The 18,722-nt window shown below is 49.0% G+C and overlaps 1 pseudogene; it reads right to left on the reverse strand.

The window, feature by feature from the left end:
• Positions 1-16,500: 16,500 nt before the first annotated feature.
• LOC119329980 overlaps positions 16,501-18,722 on the reverse strand; it is a 4,728-nt pseudogene continuing 2,506 nt past the window's right edge.

The following is an 18,722-nucleotide window of genomic DNA, read 5'->3' on the forward strand; positions in this document are numbered from 1 at the left end:
CTGACGATGTGCCGGACTTGAAGCAGGAGGTGTGGCCTGACACGGTGCCGAACTTGAAACCGGAGAAGTGGCATGACGCTGTGCCGGACTTGAAACCGGAGGAGTCAGCTCACGCGTTTGGGGACTTGGAGGAGGTGGCGGACTTCGAGGAGGAGTCGGCTCGCGCGTTCGTGGACTTGGAGGAGCGGGAGTCTGCTGACTCGGTGGCAGACTTCGAGGAGGAGTCGGCAGACGACGCGGTGTCGGTGGACTTCGAAAGATGATGCAATCCTTTCTCCATAGGATGATACGATGTATGGCCTCTCCCAGTGTGCGCTCGTCTTCACCTCCAGGAATGTCAAGCTGTAGCCCCGAATATGGGTCCACCACTTCATCAACCATGACACGAGCATAGCCCTCTGGAACCGGGATGCAATGGAAGGTTGCTTCGGGGGTAACTGGAAAAGCAACGCCGTCCGCCACCTTCATGAATATGTTCTTCATTTTGGAGTGTAGCTCACAGTTAGTGTTCTCTGTGATGTCATCCACAGGGTATGTATCCAGCAGTGTGTCGCCCGGGGCAGAACCAACATTGCTTCTCGGCATGGATGGGACGGTGCTATCCAATGCTGGACGATCAGCCGCTTGCTGCTGCCGCATGATCCAAACATTATAGTGGGGCATGAAACCGGACTCAAATAGGTGGACGTGAATGGTTCTTGACGTAGAGTAACTGTGACCATTCTTACAGCCAGCACATGGACAAGGCATAAAACCATCCGCCTGCTTGTTTGCCTCAGGGCAAGAAGAAAAGTATGCACACCATTAATGAACTCGGGAGAGCATCGGTCATCATACATTCATTGTCGGCTCATCTTTATTACACAACACCGAATAGACCAAATTAATACAAGTTCATACATAAAATTCATACATAAAGTTCATACATAAAGTTCATATACTTAATTAAATGCAACATACAAATAACTCTCTAGCTAAAAAATTTAAATGCAACAACAAATGCGATCAAGATCGCAACTAAGGTAACAATTGATCCAACAGCATAATGATACCAAGCTACACTATCAATGGCATATTTTCTAATCTTTCTAATCTTCAACCTCATTTTCTCCATCTTGATCTTGTGATCTTCGACGACATCGGCAACATGCAACTCCAATTCCATCTTCTCCCCCTCAATTCTTTTCAATTTTTCTTTCAAATACTCGTTTTCTCTTTCAACTAAATTTAACCTCTCGACAATAGGGTCAGTTGAAATTTCCGGTTCACATACCTCCTAGATAAAAATATCTATGTCAACTTGATGGGCATAATTTTATCACAAACACGAAATGCAACTACTAGTTTTAAAAGAGAATATACCACATCCGAATCATAACAAGGACGAGGGCCGACGGGGACGGATATCAAAACCATGGCACTATGTATAACAAACAACGTACGGGTAAGATAATTATATGAGTAACTATATATCCAAATCACACAAACATCAATTTGGTAATGTAAAACATTCATGAACAAGAGCCTCACCACAAGGTGGTGCCGGCGACGGGACGGTGCGGGCGATCGACGGTGGTTACGACGGAGATTTAGAAGGCACTAAGTAAACCACACCTACATATGCAAACTAAGTGTTATTTTTGACCTCAAATTTCATATAAATCAAATACTAGCAAATATAATTCCTCCCAAATTAATCACTATACAAAGCATTGCAAGAGCTAATCTAGCAATGAGAGTTGAAAGGACAAAGTTGCTAACCTTTGTGATCATTTGAATGGATGGGGGCCTTCAAATCTTGACAAATTTTGGGCAAAATTTGTGAGGAGCTCGAGGAAGAGAGGGGAAGAACAGAGGAAGTGAGGGGAAAGGGGAAGAACAGAGTGGCTCGGGTGGACGAAGGGTTTATGTACGTCGACCTTTAGTACCGGTTCGTGCCACGAACCGGTACTAAAGGTGCTGGAAGGGCCCCAGACTGACAACACCCTGCCACCACTCTCTTTAGCACCGGTTCGTGGCACGAACCGGTGCTAAAGGTTCGCCACAAACCGGTATTAATGAGAACGGTCGGCTAGCCGTTGGAACCGGCACTAATGGACTCATTAGTGCCGGCTCAAAATCAAACCGGCACTAATGTGTCTCAGATTTGCCCCTTTTTCTACTAGTGGCTGGAAGGGATTTGCATGACTAAAGATCTCACCAGCAAGATGCATCTGAAGCAAAAATTATTCCTGCACAGGTTACCCGAGGGAGGTAATGTTTTGAATCATATTTCAGAATTTAAGGAGATCATATCTGATCTTGCTGCAATGGAGGTTAAGTATGAAGAGGAAGATACTGCTTTAATGTTACTTTGTTCACTGCCAAGTTCTTATACTAATTTTAGAGACACCATATTATACAGTCATGATACTCTCATGCTTAATGAAGTTTATGAAGCTTTGAACTCTAAGGAGAAGATGAAATTAATGGTACCTCGTGATGGTTCAAGTTCATCCTAAGCCGAGGGATTATCTGTTCGTGGCAGGACAAAGGAGAAGAACTCACCTAATGGAAACAGAGGCAAAAGTAAGAACGGCTACAGGGGCCGATCGCAATCCAGAGACAAGAAGTATTACAGATATTGCAAGAGAGACGGGCATGACATCTCAGAGTGTTTCAAGTTATAGAACAAGGAAAAGAGGAAAGGTAACAAACAAGGTGACAATTCTGCTAACGTTGCTCGTGATGATAGTTCCGATGATGCTCTTGTCGTTATTGCTGGATGTGCTGAGACCAATGACGAGTAGGTACTTGACACTGCATGTACTTTCCATATGTGCCCACATAGAGATTGATTTACTACTTTTGATTCCACTACTTGTGCTGGTTCCGTTTTGGGTTTTGATAATTCACCATGCAAGATTGAAGGCATAGGTTCTATTCGAATCAAGATGTTTGATGGCATAATCAGAACTTTGACAAATGTTTGGTATATTCCGAAGATGAAGAGAAATCTTATCTCTGTTAGTGCCCTTGATGCAAAGGGGTACAAGTATTCAGGTGGAGATAGTGTTTTGAAGGTCGCCAAAGGCTCCCTTGTTGTGATGAAAGGTGATTTGAGTTCGACCAATGGTCTTTATTACCTTCGAGGTTCTACCGTTTCAGGTAACGCTACTCCAGTTTTTTCAAACAATTCTGATTGTGATGCTGCTAACCTTTAGCATATGCGTCTTGGACATATCAGTGAACTTGGTTTAGCAGAGTTAAATAAAAGAGGTCTCCTTGATGGATATGAACCTGGTAAATTAAAATTTTTTGAGCATTGTATCTTTTTCAAGCACAAGAGGGTGAAGTTCAACACTTCGACTCATACAACTAAAGGTATTCTTGATTATGTGCATTCTGATTTATGGGGACCATCTCGCAAGAAGTCACTAGGTGGTGCTAGTTACATGCTGACTATTATTGATGATTATTCGAGAAAAGTTTGGACTTATTTCTTGAAGCATAAATATGAAGCATTCTCAGCAAGAGTGGAAGATTATGATTGAAAGACAAACTGAAAAGAAGGTAAAGATACTTCGCACTGATAATGGTATGGAATTCTGTTCTAAGCAATTTAAGAATTATTGCAAGTCTGAAGGCATTGTCAGACATTACACCGTTCCTTATACTCCTCAACAAAACGGTGTTGCTGAGCGTATGAACAGGACCATTATTTCCAGAGCCCGTTGCATGTTGTCCAATGCAGGTTTGCATAGGCGTTTTTTGGGCTGAGGCCGCTTCCACTGCTTGTTATCTCGTTAACCGTTCACCATCTATTGCACTTAATAAGAAAACTCCAATGGAGGTATGGTTTGGTTCACCTGCTGATTATTCACAGTTGAGAGTTTTTGGTTGCAGTGATTATGCTCATGTTGATAATGGAAAGCTGGAGCCTAGGGCTGTTAAGTGCATCTTTCTTGGTTATAAGTCTGGTGTTAAAGGTTTTAAATTGTGGAATCCTGAAACCCAGAAGGTTGTTATTAGCAGAAATGTTATCTTTAATGAAACTACTATGTTACATGATGTTTCATCTACTAATGTTCCTGTTGAGAGTGAACAACAACCTACTATTCAACAGTCTACTGTTCAGGTGGAGCATGTTATTGATTCAGGTGATACATATGGTAATGAAATTGTTGATGCACATGATGAACCCGTTGTTAATGATGATCATGTCACCCCCACTCCAAATCAGCCTATTGTTCCACCCAGTTGGAATCTTGCACGTGACAGAGTTAGGCAGGGTATTAATAAACCTGAGAGGTTAATTGAAGAGTGCAATATTGTTTCTTTTGCTTTATCTGTTGCAGAAGAAATTGAAGGTAATGCTGAGCCTTCTTCATATTCCGAGGCTATTATTTTTGGTGATAGTAATAAGTGGATGACCGCTATGCATGATGAGATGGAATCACTTGAAAAGAATGGCACTTGGGATTTAGTAAAATTGCCTAGAGAGAAAAAACCTATTCGTTGCAAGTGGGTTTTCAAGAGGAAAGAAGGTGTTTCTCCTAATGATGAGACAAGATATAAAGCAAGGTTAGTTGCTAAAGGTTATAGCCAGATTCCAGGTATTGACTATAACGAAGTCAAAGCATAGCTCTATTCACACTTTACTCAGTATTGTTGCCATGCATAATCTTAAGCTTGAACAATTGGATGTTAAAACTGCATTCTTACATGGAGAATTAGAAGAGGATATTTATATTGAACAACCTGAAGGTTTTGTTATGCCTGGAAAAGAAAAGCTTGTCTGTAAGTTAAAGAAATCTCTTTATGGATTGAAGCAATCCCCTAGACAATGGTACAAGAGATTTGACACCTTTATGCTCTCTCAAGGTTTCAAAAGGTCTAACTATGATAGTTGTGTTTATTTGAAAACTGTCAAAGGTTCGACTATTTATTTGCTTCTTTATGTTGATGATATGCTTATTGTTGCAAAGAGTATGTCAGATATTAATGAACTAAAGAAGCAATTGAGTAACGAATTTAAGATGAAGGATTTGGGTGCAGCAAAGAAAATTCTTGGCATGGAAATATCCAGAGATAGACCGTCTGGAAAAGTATATCTAAGTCAGAAGGGATATATTCATAAAGTTCTTCGTCGCTTTAATATGCATAATGCCAAGTCGGTGAGTACACCGTTAGCCGCACACTTTAAATTGTCATCAGCTTTATGTCCTAAGTCATATGCAGATATTGAGTACATGTCTAGAGTTCCCTATTCAAGTGCAGTTGGTTCACTTATGTATGCCATGGTTTGTTCTCGTCCGGATTTATCTTATGCATTGAGTGTTGTCAGTAGATACATGACTAATCAGGGAAAAGAGCATTGGAAAGCAGTTTAGTGGATTTTCAGATACCTGCGTGGTACTTCTAATGCTTATTTACAGTTTGGGAAAACTAGAGATGGACTTGTTGGTTTTGTTGATTCTGATTTTGCTGGTGATTTGGATAAGAGAAGATCACTCACAGGTTATGTTTTCACCATTGGTGATTGTGCTGTGAGTTGGAGAGCAACTTTGCAGTCTACTGTGGCTAGTTCCACTGCTGATGCCGAGTATATGGCTATTTCTGAGGCATGCAAAGAAGCTATCTGGTTGAGAGGTTTGTACACTGAGCTTTGTGGAGATTCATCTCGCCCTACCATATTTTCTGATAGTCAAAGTGTCATATATCTTACAAAGAATCCAATGTATCATGAGAGGACAAAGCACATTGATGTCAGATTTCATTATATTTGAGATGTTGTTGCTGAAGGCTATTTGAAGGTATGCAAAATAAGTACTCATGATAATCCTAGTAATATGATGACAAAGCCAGTTCCGACCAACAAGTTTGAGCTTTGCTCAGGCTTAGTTGGTATTTCTCACTAGTCCTATGAACTTTGGCACACAAGGTGTTTATGCTAATTTGGATGGAGTTATCTATTTTCTTCGACTACTTGAGAGAATTTGGATCAAGGTGGAGATTGCTAAATTGTGATCCAAATTATACCATATTGGACTAGACGTAGTACAACCGGTGTGGGCCTTTGCGTTGACGTCGACGCGTACGAGTACAACTCATTTACTTGTCCTCCAAGGACTCATGTATTGCCCTCTTATATATCCCATGTAGTCGCACTTCAGACGGTCTGTCGTCTTGTGCTTGTAATACTTCTTCTCATAGTGATTGCGTCTTCGTGCGTCCGTGGTTTTCTCTCGCAAGGGTTTCCACGTAAAAATATGTGTCTCTCTTTGTCTCATTTATTTTTCGTTATTATCTAACAACATCTGTCTTAAAGTTCTTTCATACCAAAACTTCCAGAGGAAAAACATCATCGTTCCAGTTTTCCTTGGCATCCATCACTTCCCTCGAGCTATGCTTAGCTGCCGCCAAGGTTGTTTCTGTTCTTACTTCAAGGCTAGTCAGTTCCATATTCGTCAATGAAGTCATATGTCTAGCTACCCACAGGAACAACTCTGCAACACGTCCGTCCATTTTTAATACACTGAGCTTTGGTGATTTAGCTCTAGTTGTCAACTCTGGACATTTCCCAATACGAGCATTCTGGAGGTTAGGGAAGGTCGGATGTCCTGGCAATGATCTGAGCATCTCAGAGCGAGTAATAAACAACTTCTCAAGCTGAGGAAACCCACTGCAATGGGCCTCTTCTCCGGCAAGGGAAAGGGAAAGGGCCCCACAGCCCCTTTCCGTGCTCCCTCCCTCCCCTGTCGTCTTCCCGCCGGCCAAGGCAATGGATCGCCGTCCCAGTGCACCAGGTGAAGTGGCACTGGGAGCCTCGCGTTCCTCTCCCCTACCCCGACGTCACACTGCCGCACAATTGGCATTTGGATCCGGAAAGGATCCCAATACCGGTGGGCGCTGCGGTTGGCGAGGGTGCATGCGGAGGAGGTGCCGCCACTGGCCCCGCCGTCCCCAGCCAATGCCGAGCCAGATCCGACCCCATTGAGCGCCACTCCTGGACCGGGGTAGTGCACAAGTGGGTCAGCGCGCCACCGGTCTGGATTGGGGCGACGGAGGCGCAGGAGCGCGCCTACCTCGAACAATGGCGCCAGTGATGGCTGCCTGAGGAGCGTCGCGAGGGCAAGTACCTCGAGCAGCTGGAGCGCGACGCCGAGGCGGAGCGCCGCGAGGCCGAGGAGGAGGCGCGTCGTGCCCGGGGCGGGGCACCCCAGCCGGCGGCGGCACAGCCCGCGGCGGACGACGTCGCCACCGCCTAGAATACGGCGTTCCCCTGGATGGCCCAGCGCCGACGTTGATCGACCTCACCGCCCCGACGACGATGACGAGCATGCTTAGGGCAGCGCCCCACCTCGTAGTTTAGTTTTAATTAATGTAAATGTGGACCTGTGGACTCTCGCCGGCCTTTGTGACCGGCATTAATGTTTAGTTAATGTTTTTTCATTTTCAAAATATTTGGTTATACTTTTTTTCGCGCGCCGTAAAAATTGGTCGAGCCAGTGTTGGGCACATGCGTCGACCCAAACGTGAAAGCGGACATGGGTATCTGCCAAGCTGACCCAAAAGAGTAAAAAGCGAATAAAAACATCATCTGTTTCGATTGGCGCGTTGAAGTTGCTCTTAGCGCAGCGTACCTAAAACTAGGAAGTTGCCGGTTTGGAACTTACTAGGCGTGCAGTTTTTTGGGCGTTAAAACAGAGGGGAAAAACCCCGAAGATGGCCTCCCCGGCGAGGAGAGGGTGTGCGCAAGAACATGCTGTAACGGGCGCCGAATAGGATCTGCCCTATGCTTCAGGCGCTTGTTCCGGGGAGTGATGCTCACACAATCGCGAATTTGGGCCGGCCCAACGCGGGTGCTCATCTTGCTCGATCACTGTTCGTCGCTGGATTCGCTAGTGAATGGTCGGATGACAGGTCAACTGTTGACCGGTCAATTGTTCACTTTTTGAGAAAAATAAAAAATTAAAAAAATCTAAAAAACATGAAAGATAAAAAACCATGAATTCAACATTGTTCATCGATTTTGATTTTGAAAAATTTCATAAACTACAAAAAAGTTCACTAAAATTGACAAAAACATTGATTTTAAAAAAATGATTAAATCTGAAAAAAAAGATCATCCAATTTGAAAAAATTTCATTGAATTTTAAGAAACATTCATCAAAAAATGTAAAAAATTTCATCAATTTTGAGAACAGTTCATTGAATTTAAAAAAACTCATCGAAAAATGAAAAAAAAACTCCATCAATTTTGAAAAGAGCTAATTGAATTTGAAAAAAGGGTTTACCGACTTTGAAGAAAGAAATAAAAGAAAAGGAAAAGGAAAAAAAACTAGAAAGAAGCAAAATCGGAAAACGAATAAGGAACAAGAAAAAATAAAATCAAAAGCAGAAAGAAGTAGAAAAAGAAAGAAAAACGGAAAACCGGTCCAAAAAAAATCTGAATGAAGGAAAATGATCGGAAGCTTCCCAAAACCGGCTGGGAGGAGTTATGCTCGTGAGGGAGATGGGCGCCCCAACGGTTCGTGTACGGTCTGATGTCTCGGGCGGCGGGGGTGGCGATTCTGCGTTTGCCTCTGCCTCCGGCGGCCTTGGCGGCGTTGCTCAGGCCCCGGAGCGGGTCGGCGCGGTTGCGGCGCCGGCGGAGGCCAGGAGGACGGCCGGCATCCCCCTGAGTGCGGCTCGGGGGTCGGGGAGCCGCTTTTGGGCGCTGGCAGAGGAGATTTCCGACGACGAGGAGGAAGGTGAGGAATGCGCTGAGCCGGATCCGACGGTAGGCGTGCGTGCGCGGAGGAGCTCGGGGGCTCCTTCAAGGCCGGGCGCCGGCGTGCTTTCGCGCCCGGTGGTCGTGGCTCACGGCGGCTTTCGCAGGCTGCGGCCAAAGTGCCGCGCGCCTCTCCGACGCGCGAAGGGCGTGGTTGTCCTGGGGCGGTCGCTGCAGGGCTGTCCCTCAGACCTTCGCCGCCCATGCCCTGCGGTGGCGGCGGCGGCGGCGCGGAGGCGGCGTCGTCGTCGGGTTCGGGGTCGCCTCTCGCTAGGGTTGGGGGCGATGCGACTCGTGGTGGGCTGGGCCGGCCTGCTGAGGTGCCTGGTGGGCCGCCTGCGGGGCCGCCACAGCTGTCCCAGCCAAAGGGTCCGTGTGTGTCTGGGCTGCTAGGGGCCTCACCCGCGCCCGTAGCCCAGTCCTGCCCGGGAGCGCAAGGCCTGCCAGCGCCGGCCCATAGCGCGCAGCCATATAAATGGCTTTGGCTCCCCCGCGGAACCCTAGACATCTCACTAGGATTTCCTGCCTCCAATTCGGAGGTGCGGCGATTCGGTCACTCCGCTCGCTTCCTTCTTCCCACTCCTCCTCCCCCACCCTTGCTTCGCTCCTTCGCCGAAGTGATGGCCATGGGCTCCAAGCCCGACCGTCGAGGGGAGAAACCACCCATGGAGCTGCCTCGGGCCCGCACCCGTGGGCGCGCCGACGACGAGGGCGGCTGGGGGCCGCCGCCCGCATGGTGGCTCAAGGAGCAGGAACGGAAGAAGAAGAAAAAGGAAGAATACCGGAAGAAAGGCCTCGAGCTCAAGCGCAAGGGGCAGTTGGCAGCCCAGGGCGGCGACCGCGCCGGTGACTCGCTCGCGAAGAAGCAGAAGTCCAAGCCTGCGGGGGCGGCGGCTTCCAAGTCTCCCCTCCCGCCCAGATCTGAGACGTCGGGCTCGTCCATGGGCACGCAGGAGGAGCCGATCCCTATCGAAGATGCGGGCGGCCCTGAGTGCTTCAAGTGCGGCCGCACAGGCCACTTCGAGAGCCTGTGCACCTTCCAGCCGCTATGCGTCGTGTGCAGCAAGGAGGGCCACACCTCGGCGCAGTGCCCAACCCATGGCAAGCCTCTGCTTCTCCAGACCATGGGCCACGCTATTGCTAGTGAGGGTTTATTCTGCCTTCAGTTTCCGGTCGACGCGCGGGAGGAGGCCCCGATCCAGCAGGGGGCCAACACGGCGGTGCTCTCCATGCCATCTGGCACGCTCTCCCATCAGATCCTCGAGGCGGAGCTGCAGCACCTCTTTGAGGGAGAGTGGGACTGGCAGATCTCCCCGCTCGAGGGCGGGGCCTTCTCGGTGGTCTTCCCCGATCCTGCAATGCTCCGGATGGCCACTAGCAGCGGCAAGCTCTTCCTGTCCCTCAACAACCTTATGGTGGACATACGTGACGCGGTCCTCGACGCGCCCAAGGGGATGGAGATGCCAGAGGTGTGGGTCAAGTTAACTGGGATTCCCCCCAAGCATCGGCGCTCAGAAAGGCTCATGGCGGCGACCATCATGCTCGGCCGCCCTCTGCTGGTTGATGAGGATTCTCTGCTCCGCCCTGGGCCGGTCCGCATGCGCTTTGCTTGCCGCAATCCTCGCAAGCTTCGTGGGTCGGTCCAGATCTGGTTCAACAACGAAGGCTACAACATTCTTGTCGACCCGGAGATCCCCCCGGAGCAGGCCGCGGCGTCCGCCCTCCCTCACCACCCCCTCCTCCCCATGGCAAGGGCCCGGACGGAAAGGGCCGAGACGGCGACAAGGCCGGCGACAAGGAGACTAACGCAAGCATGGAGGACGACTCCATTGACACGGCGGCGTGGGAAAAGCTGGGCCTCACTGACATCGACGGGGCGTGGGCTTGCGCGCTGCAGCCTCAGGTGGAGCATTCCCTGGCGGGTGGGTCGTCGGAGATGGAGCTCTCCATCCCGAACCAGTACGGCTCCAATCTGGGCTCAGTCACTTCTCCTCTGGTGCGGATGGAGGCCGCGGTGGATTCTTTGCTGCTGGCGGAGCCGACGGGCAACTCCCCTGTGGCGTCAGAGGACCCAAAGCTCATGACTTCCCCCCTCGCGTTCCCCTTACCAAGGTGGCCGCAGCGGCAACAAGATTGGAGCGAAGAAGCAGATCAAGAAGGTGGCGGTGCGCAAGGTGATCGTGGAGGCTGGGCATGCAGCGGAGTGTCTGGGGGCGCCGGCGACGCCGCGACAGGCGGTGATGGCGCTGGCCGATCCTGCTCCTGCTCCGGTCGCGCTGGAGCCGCCCATGACGGCGCCGGTCCCGAAGGCCAAGCGCTCCAAGGCGGTGGTGGACGGGCAGGCTGCCTCCATGCGGGTCAGTGCGCGTGCTAAGGGCGCCAAGGGCAACTTGTCGTCGCTCCAGCGCGCACAACTCCTCCAAGCTCAGAAAAATCTAGAAATCTCAGGTAATCCCATGCCCCGCCTTACGATTCTGGACTCCTTTTCGGACGAGCATTTGAGTGAGGTTCTGGGGGAGAGTGGGGTGGAACCAATGGAAGGAGGTGAGATGAGCGAGCTTATCTCGTTGATCCGCGCAAAGGAATTGGCGCAAGTGGAGTTAACAGCGGCGGCTGTGCAACACGCGGACCGTTTGGCACTGGAGGTAGAGGCCTCGTCAGCGCTAACGACCCGGCCTGACGAGGAGACAGCAACAGGGGTTGCTGCTCCTCCCTCGCCCTGCCACAGCAGGGCGAGACGTGTGGCCAAGGCGATCACATCCAGGGGGGTGCGCCTGCGCAATCGTGTCGTTTGGGTGCGTGCTCTCCTATGGAATATTCGTGGCTTTGGCCACTCGGGTCGGCGCACCCAACTAAGGGAGTACATTAGGAAAGAAACGATAGATATTGTAGGGCTTCAGGAAACGATCAAATCTGAGTTCAGACATCAAGATATCTTAGCGATTGATCCCTTAGAGCGCTTTGCTTGGCACCATAGCCCGGCCAACGGACACTCCGGTGGCATGTTGCTTGGCCTATGCACTGCCACGTTCGAGGTGCTGCACTGGGAGAGTGGAACCTTTTTCACCGCGGCCAAGTTCCGCGTGCGAGCGTCGCTTCGTGAGCTCGCGATCGTGCAAGTCTACGGACCTGCGGATCATTCACGTTCGGCTGAGTTCCTAGGCGAACTCGAAGCCAAGGTGATGGCCTTTTCGGCTGCTCAGATCCCGATATTGGTGGGGGGAGATTTCAATCTAATCCGTTCAGGGGCGGACAAAAACAACGACAACATCAACTAGCCAAGGGTGGCCATGTTCAACAATTCCATCGCATCTATGGCACTTAGGGAAGTGACTAGATCGGGGGCAAGATATACTTGGACTAACAAGCAACTTGCCCCAGTGCGATCTGTGCTGGATCGTGCTTTCATGTCTCCGGACTGGGAAGTTTTATTCCCTCTATGCTCACTCCTCGCTGAAACAAGGATTGGGTCGGATCATGTTCCGCTAATCTTGTCTTCTGGGGAGGATAGAGTGCGTCGCAGCCCGCGTTTCTATTTTGAAACCGCATGGTTCGAGGTACCGAATTTCGACACCATCTTCAGGGAGAGATGGTAGAAATGCGTCCAGCTCACAGGCCAGCAACGAGGCCCTTTGGAGTTCTGGACTGCGGTAGGAGGCCATCTACGTGCAAGCCTTAAGGGGTGGGGCGCGAATCAGGGTCGCGACGATAAAATCCTTAGGGCAAGGCTCATTGAGGAGATAGCTTCTCTCGACGGTCAAGTGGACACGCGCCCTTTCTCTGAACAAGAATGGGCACGGAGATATGCCCTCGAGGGGCAAGTCGAAGCTCTACTACGTGCAGAGGAGGAATACTGGAGGCGTAGGGGAGGCCTCAAGTGGACGCTCAAGGGTGATGCGAACACGAAGTATTTCCACGTGTACGCGAATGGCCGTCGCAGGAAATGTTCGATACTCAGGTTACAGACGGAGCAGGGCCTCCTCCTGCAACAATCTGAAATTTCCCGTCACATCTACGACTTTTATATAGGTCTGATGGGGACGGAGGAGGCCCAACGCGCACGTTTGCGTGCGGATGTTTGGCTTCCTTCTCAACGGGTGCTCGATAGCGAAAACGAGGAGCTGGAGCTCGCTTTCCTTCCGGAGGAGATAGACAACGCACTTCAGGGTATGAAAACCAATATGGCCTCGGGGCCGGACGGGTGGCCGGTGGCTATGTTCGAACATTTCTGGCCTTTGCTGCGCGAACCCATTTTCGCGGTGTGTAACGGCTTCATGCGAGGTTTCGTCGACATAGCGCGTCTTAATTTCGGTGTGCTGTCGCTCATTCCGAAAGTACCTGGTGCGGACCACATTCGCCAGTACAGACCCATTGCGCTCATCAACGTACCTTTCAAAATATGCGCCAAAGGCTGCGCTACCCGCCTCTCGCCGATCGCCCATCGTACCATTAGTCGTGCGCAATTGGCTTTCATCCGAGGGAGGAATATTTTGGAGGGTCCGTTAGCCTTACAAGAGACCCTCCACGAGCTCAAACGCACGCACGAATCTGCGATTCTTCTCAAGTTAGACTTCGAGAAGGCCTACGACCGCGTTAATTGGGATTTTCTTCGACAAATCCTTATTAACAGAGGTTTCTCACCGGCGTGGGTGCATCGAGTCATGCAATTGGTCTCGGGGGGCTAGATTGCGGTCTCAGTTAATGGAGAAGTAGGGAACTTCTTCAGGAACAAACGTGGCTTACGCCAAGGTGATCCCATGTCAAACGTGGCTTACGCTGGCAGCAATGCTGCGGAAAGCGGTGGAGGCTGGGCACATCAAAGGGGTGTTGGGACACCTCATCCCAGGGGGGATATCACATCTACAATATGCGGACGATACGCTATTGCTTTTTCAGCCGGACCTCCACATCGTGGCTACAATTAAAGCCCTGCTTATAAGCTTCGAACTCATGTCGGGCCTTAAAATCAACTTTCACAAGTGTGAAGTGATGCCCATGGGCATGGACGAGCACGAAGGTAGTCGCATCGCGGATCTACTTAACTGTAAACTTGGCAAACTCCCGTTTACATATCTGGGCCTCCCGTTGGACGCCAAGCGCATCTCGATAGAGGGGTGGGCTCCGCTCTAGACTAAGGTGGGCGGGCGGGTTTGCCCGTGGAGGGGTAAGTTTATGTCCTCGGCCGCTAGGCTGGTGCTCACGAATGCAAGCCTCTCCTCGCTCCCGCAATTCACCATGGGTCTTTTCCTCCTGGCTGAAGGGGTGCATGCCAAGATGGATACACCCAGGTCCCGTTTCTTTTGGGAAGGATCGGGGCCCAAACGCAAGTACCACATGGTCAGGTGGGACGCGGTTTGCCGGCCCAAAGCCCAGGGAGGGCTTGGGATCACGAATACTAGAATCCTCAACATCGCGCTGATGTGTAAGTGGATTTGGAAACTCTCGCAGGGGGCAACTGGTCTGTGGGTTTACCTGTTGCGTGCAATGTACTTCCCCTCTGGGAATTTTTTCGAAGGAGTGGCGAGGGGCTCTCCTTTCTGGAACGACCTGCAAGTGGTCCGGCCGGCTTTCGCTATGGGGGCCAAGTTCGGCATTGGCAATGGGCGTTCGGCCCGGTTTTGGTTAGACCACTGGGTAGGAAATCGGCCTCTATGGCAAGACTTCCAGGACCTGTACAGCTTGGCGGTCAACCCGGAGCAGCATGTTGCGACGGCACTTGCCTCCTCCCCCCTCCCCGCGATCTCCTTTAAACGGGAACTAACGGGTACAGAACAAGCTCACTTCACGGTCTTGCTTGATCTAATCACGCCGGTCGCGCTTTCCCCGCACGAGGATACAGTAACTTGGTCTCTCACCCCATCCGGCAAGTTTTCCGTCAAGTCGTTGTACCGGAAACTTTGTCAGGGCCAGTCCTCCCGCGCGCCGAAAGGCTTATGGACTGCGCGACTCCCGCTTAAAATTAAGGTGTTTTTTTGGCAACTGTTTCGCAACAGATTGCCTACCTCGGCTAATGTTGCCAAACACAGTGGCCCGTCCTCCGGCCTTTGTGCTTTGTGCAACGTCCCGGAAGACGCGAATCATGTGTTCTTTCGCTGCCCGTTAGCGCGTTTCGCTTGGGCTGCGTTTCGCACCGCAGCCAACACCACATGGAACCCGAGCTCGACTGCCGACCTCGTGGCCATTGTTGACTCGGTTCATGGTGGCAACAATCGCGTTCTTTGGAGCTGTGTGGGGGCTCTGGCCTGGGCCCTCTGGCTGACGAGGAACAAACTAGCGATCGAAGGAATATTCCCATCACACCCTGCTAATATCATCTACAAATGCAACCTTTTCCTGCAGCAGTGGAGTCCGTTGGCGAGGCGCAAGGATGCTGATAAACTCCAACATGCACAAGAACGTCTTCGTCAAGTTTACCTGATGGCTAGGGAGCCACCCGCCTCTTCTTTGACTTGAAGTGGCCCTTTTGGACGGCGCATGCACGAGCGAGCCTGCGTGCTCTAAGCTCAGGCTGCGAGCCATGTAATCATCTTCGCTTGCTCAGTGCTGCTTTTGGCCTGCCCGATAACTATTCAGACTTTGCGCTACCACTTGGCCGGAGACTCCGTGCTCGCTGTGTAATCTCAGACCGTGTCAGTTACGCTGCCTAGTTGTGGGCTTTATTAATTTAAAGCCGGACGCGCCCAGCGTCTTTGTTCTAAAAAAACCCGGCTGGGAAAGCTTTTGGAAGCTTCTTAAAACCGAGAACAACTTTCTTCATTGCAGCCTTATATGGGCCGGCCCGTTTGAAGGGAAGAAGGGAGGGAGGTGTGCACTCGTTTGCAGGAACGCCTGTAATGATGGGCGCTTAATTTCTTCCTAGCTAAGAATGCTAATTGTTTTTTTTTTCTGAAACCGGAGCCTTTATGAATCAATTTATCAATTAAGAAAAAGAGATTTACCTGGTTAATTGTAGAAACAGCGGGATCAAAACAGCGGCATCCTTCTATTTCTGTCTACCATTTCTTCCTAGTGAAGAACGCCAATTGCATTTGTTTTTGAAACCGGAGCATTTAGGCTGGTCATAGTGGAGAGTAACATATACTAGTATCATGCATATGATACTAGTTTATGATACTACATCTATAATGCATAGTATCATAAAGTGGTATCATAGATGGTCTCATTTATTGCCATGCATGACACATAGTAGTATAACATTTGTTATGTTACGGTATCTACCTATGTTACTACTACCCTCTCTTTCTTCTTTAATTGCTTGCCACGTAATCATGTTTGCAAGTCCCAAGTACATGATACTAGCTTTGTTACCCCCACTATGGCCAGCCATAGGGCTCAATTTATTAATTAAGAAGAAGATAGTTATCTGGTTAATCACAGAAAGTCGGACAAAAACCAAAACAAACAGGCCGATTTGACATGTGACAAAAATGCCACGCACAAAGAGATGCACCGACGGAAGTAAGCAGAGATTGTCGTACTACTCCCCGAGCAAGCGCTTTCGACTCTGCCATCGACAGCCTGCAAGGATGCCCTCATCACAACAGAAGCTTGAGCACACTAAGGAAGGCCAAACAGTCGGCCACACACGCCGATAACTAGGACTTGTTAGTTTACGACTGTCTGAACAAAGCTTCCGAGGCTGCCGATCTAAAAGTGGTAGTAAAAGAAACTTAAGATCGCGGTATATGATTTGGCCAAATAACTCATAGCTCGATTGGCACTGCACTAACGGAGTGAATAAATAAATGAACAAAGGGATGTGTGAAAACAACTCCTACACCGTGCCCATCAAGAGTGTACATGGTTACAAGAAAGCCAACGGCAAGAAAAATAATACTGAATACTATGGAAAAAAGACGATCGAAAGACTAATTGCGGCCTGCTCTTGCTGCTAATTGAATCGAATGGAGTGACGGTTCGGGTGCGCCTGCAAGGCGTCCCTGAACGCAGACTCGGCACGACGGTCCACTTCGCCGCAATACGCGAACCCCAACTTGATTTGCTGGAGAGCTAACAGGTGCTCTATGCCGACTGGGGTAGCGCCGCCCCAGTGCCCCTCCCATAAATGTAGCTCGAGTCTTTGTAGCTTGGGCATTGACCCGACCTCGAAGCACAGGTGTGCCATAACATCGTCTTGTGCAGAGTGTAGCTCATGATCTTCGTCTTGAAAGTATGTCTGAAAGTACTCCAAAGCTGGAAATAATCCTGTGCGGACTATGATAGCTCCATTTGCAGCAAAATGCAACAAACATAATTTGAATTCCATCAGGGAGGGCAGCTCTCCAAGAAGGACCAATGCCATCAGTCGATGTCTGCCTAACATACAGCTCCAGATGATGGAGACAATGGAGATCACCAAAGCATCATCAATTTCAGTTGTATCTTCTATGACGAAAAAGAGCTCCCGCAAATTGGTTAGCTCGCCCAGGCCCTTGATATCCTCTGAGGAGCAACCTGTCAACTGAAACCCATTCAGAGTTCGCAGTAATTTCAAGTTGCCGATCCCTTCAGGCAGCCTATGACATAGAGCAGTCAGATGGGATAAACGGGGCAACTGAACTACATCAGACGGAATTGAATCAGAAGTCAGTTCCAGTGTTTCCAAATGCACTAGTCCTTTCAATTCAGACGGAAGCTTTATGTTTCCTGCTGTAACCTTCAAATATCTCAGATGAAACAAGCGGTTGATATCACTGAGATCAACTGTGATACCCCAGTTTTCAATGAGCAGCACCCGGAGATATTTGGAAAACAATAAAGAATTCAAGTACTTGGACCCTCCGAATGACACAATCGATCTAACCTTCGACAGACCAGTAGCCCTTGATATTGTACCATTTGTGGCATCATTAGAACTCGAGCAAAAGAACAATCGGCGGACCTTGGGCTTGCATTCATGCAATCTTGCCATGTCTTCAGAATTGTATATCATACTCATGAAATTTTCTTCTTGACATTTGCTTATAATAACATCACGAATCACATCATGCACTTTGCAAGAAATCACATCCCCAGCGACTGTCCGTTCAGGCTGAATCAAGCTTCTGTTGATAAGCTCATTGAAATAACTCCTTGCAACATCCTCCAAATCTAGCCCAGGTAAACTGCGCACAAGGCCTTCAGCTATCCATTGTCGAACAAGATCATCCCTCATGATCTCGTAGTCCTCAGGATGCATACCAAGACGTAAGCAACATGCCCGAAGATGAACAGGAAGATGCATGTAGCTAAGGTTTAATATACGCCTCATTCCTTCCATGGTGAGGTCTGTGGCAGATTGAACTCCCAAGTAACTCCTTATGCTCTCCCAATCCTGCCTTAATATTTCTGGACGACTAGCTAATATGCCGCCTTTGTAATAACAGCGAGGGGCAGTCCACCACACCTCTTCAAAATTTCAGTTGAAACTTCTTCATATGGGATGGAGAGACATGCTCAGGCCCAAACACTCTACTAAAGAATAACCTTTTTGAGTCTTGGTCGTTGAGAGGCTTCATTTTGTAAATGCACTGCTGGCGATTGTGACATGCCCAGCAAGCCACATCTTCCACTCGTGTAGTTACGATTATTCTACTACCATTGCCACTATCTGGAAAAGCACAACTAATATCATCCCATGTTTGTCGACCCCACAAGTCATCGACTACGATAAAGTACCTGTCATTGTTTGAATACGTTAGTATATATGTTACATGTATTACAATACAATATATATATATATATATATATATATATATATACTTATATAAAATCATTGACAGTTTTCAAAGACGGCGAACAAAAACAATAAAACAAACTTGATTAAAGCAAATTGGTTATTTCTTAGGCTAAATCAAGAGATTCATATGACATTCAACCATAAGTAATACTTCCCTGTCCCTATTTACATTGCACCATTGTTTTCCATTATTTAAGTTTGACCATCAATAAAATTTAAAATATATAACTAATGCATCAAATAAAAATT

This window comes from Triticum dicoccoides, chromosome 7A, assembly GCF_002162155.2.
Source record: "Triticum dicoccoides isolate Atlit2015 ecotype Zavitan chromosome 7A, WEW_v2.0, whole genome shotgun sequence".
NCBI classification, from domain to species: Eukaryota; Viridiplantae; Streptophyta; class Magnoliopsida; order Poales; family Poaceae; genus Triticum; species Triticum dicoccoides.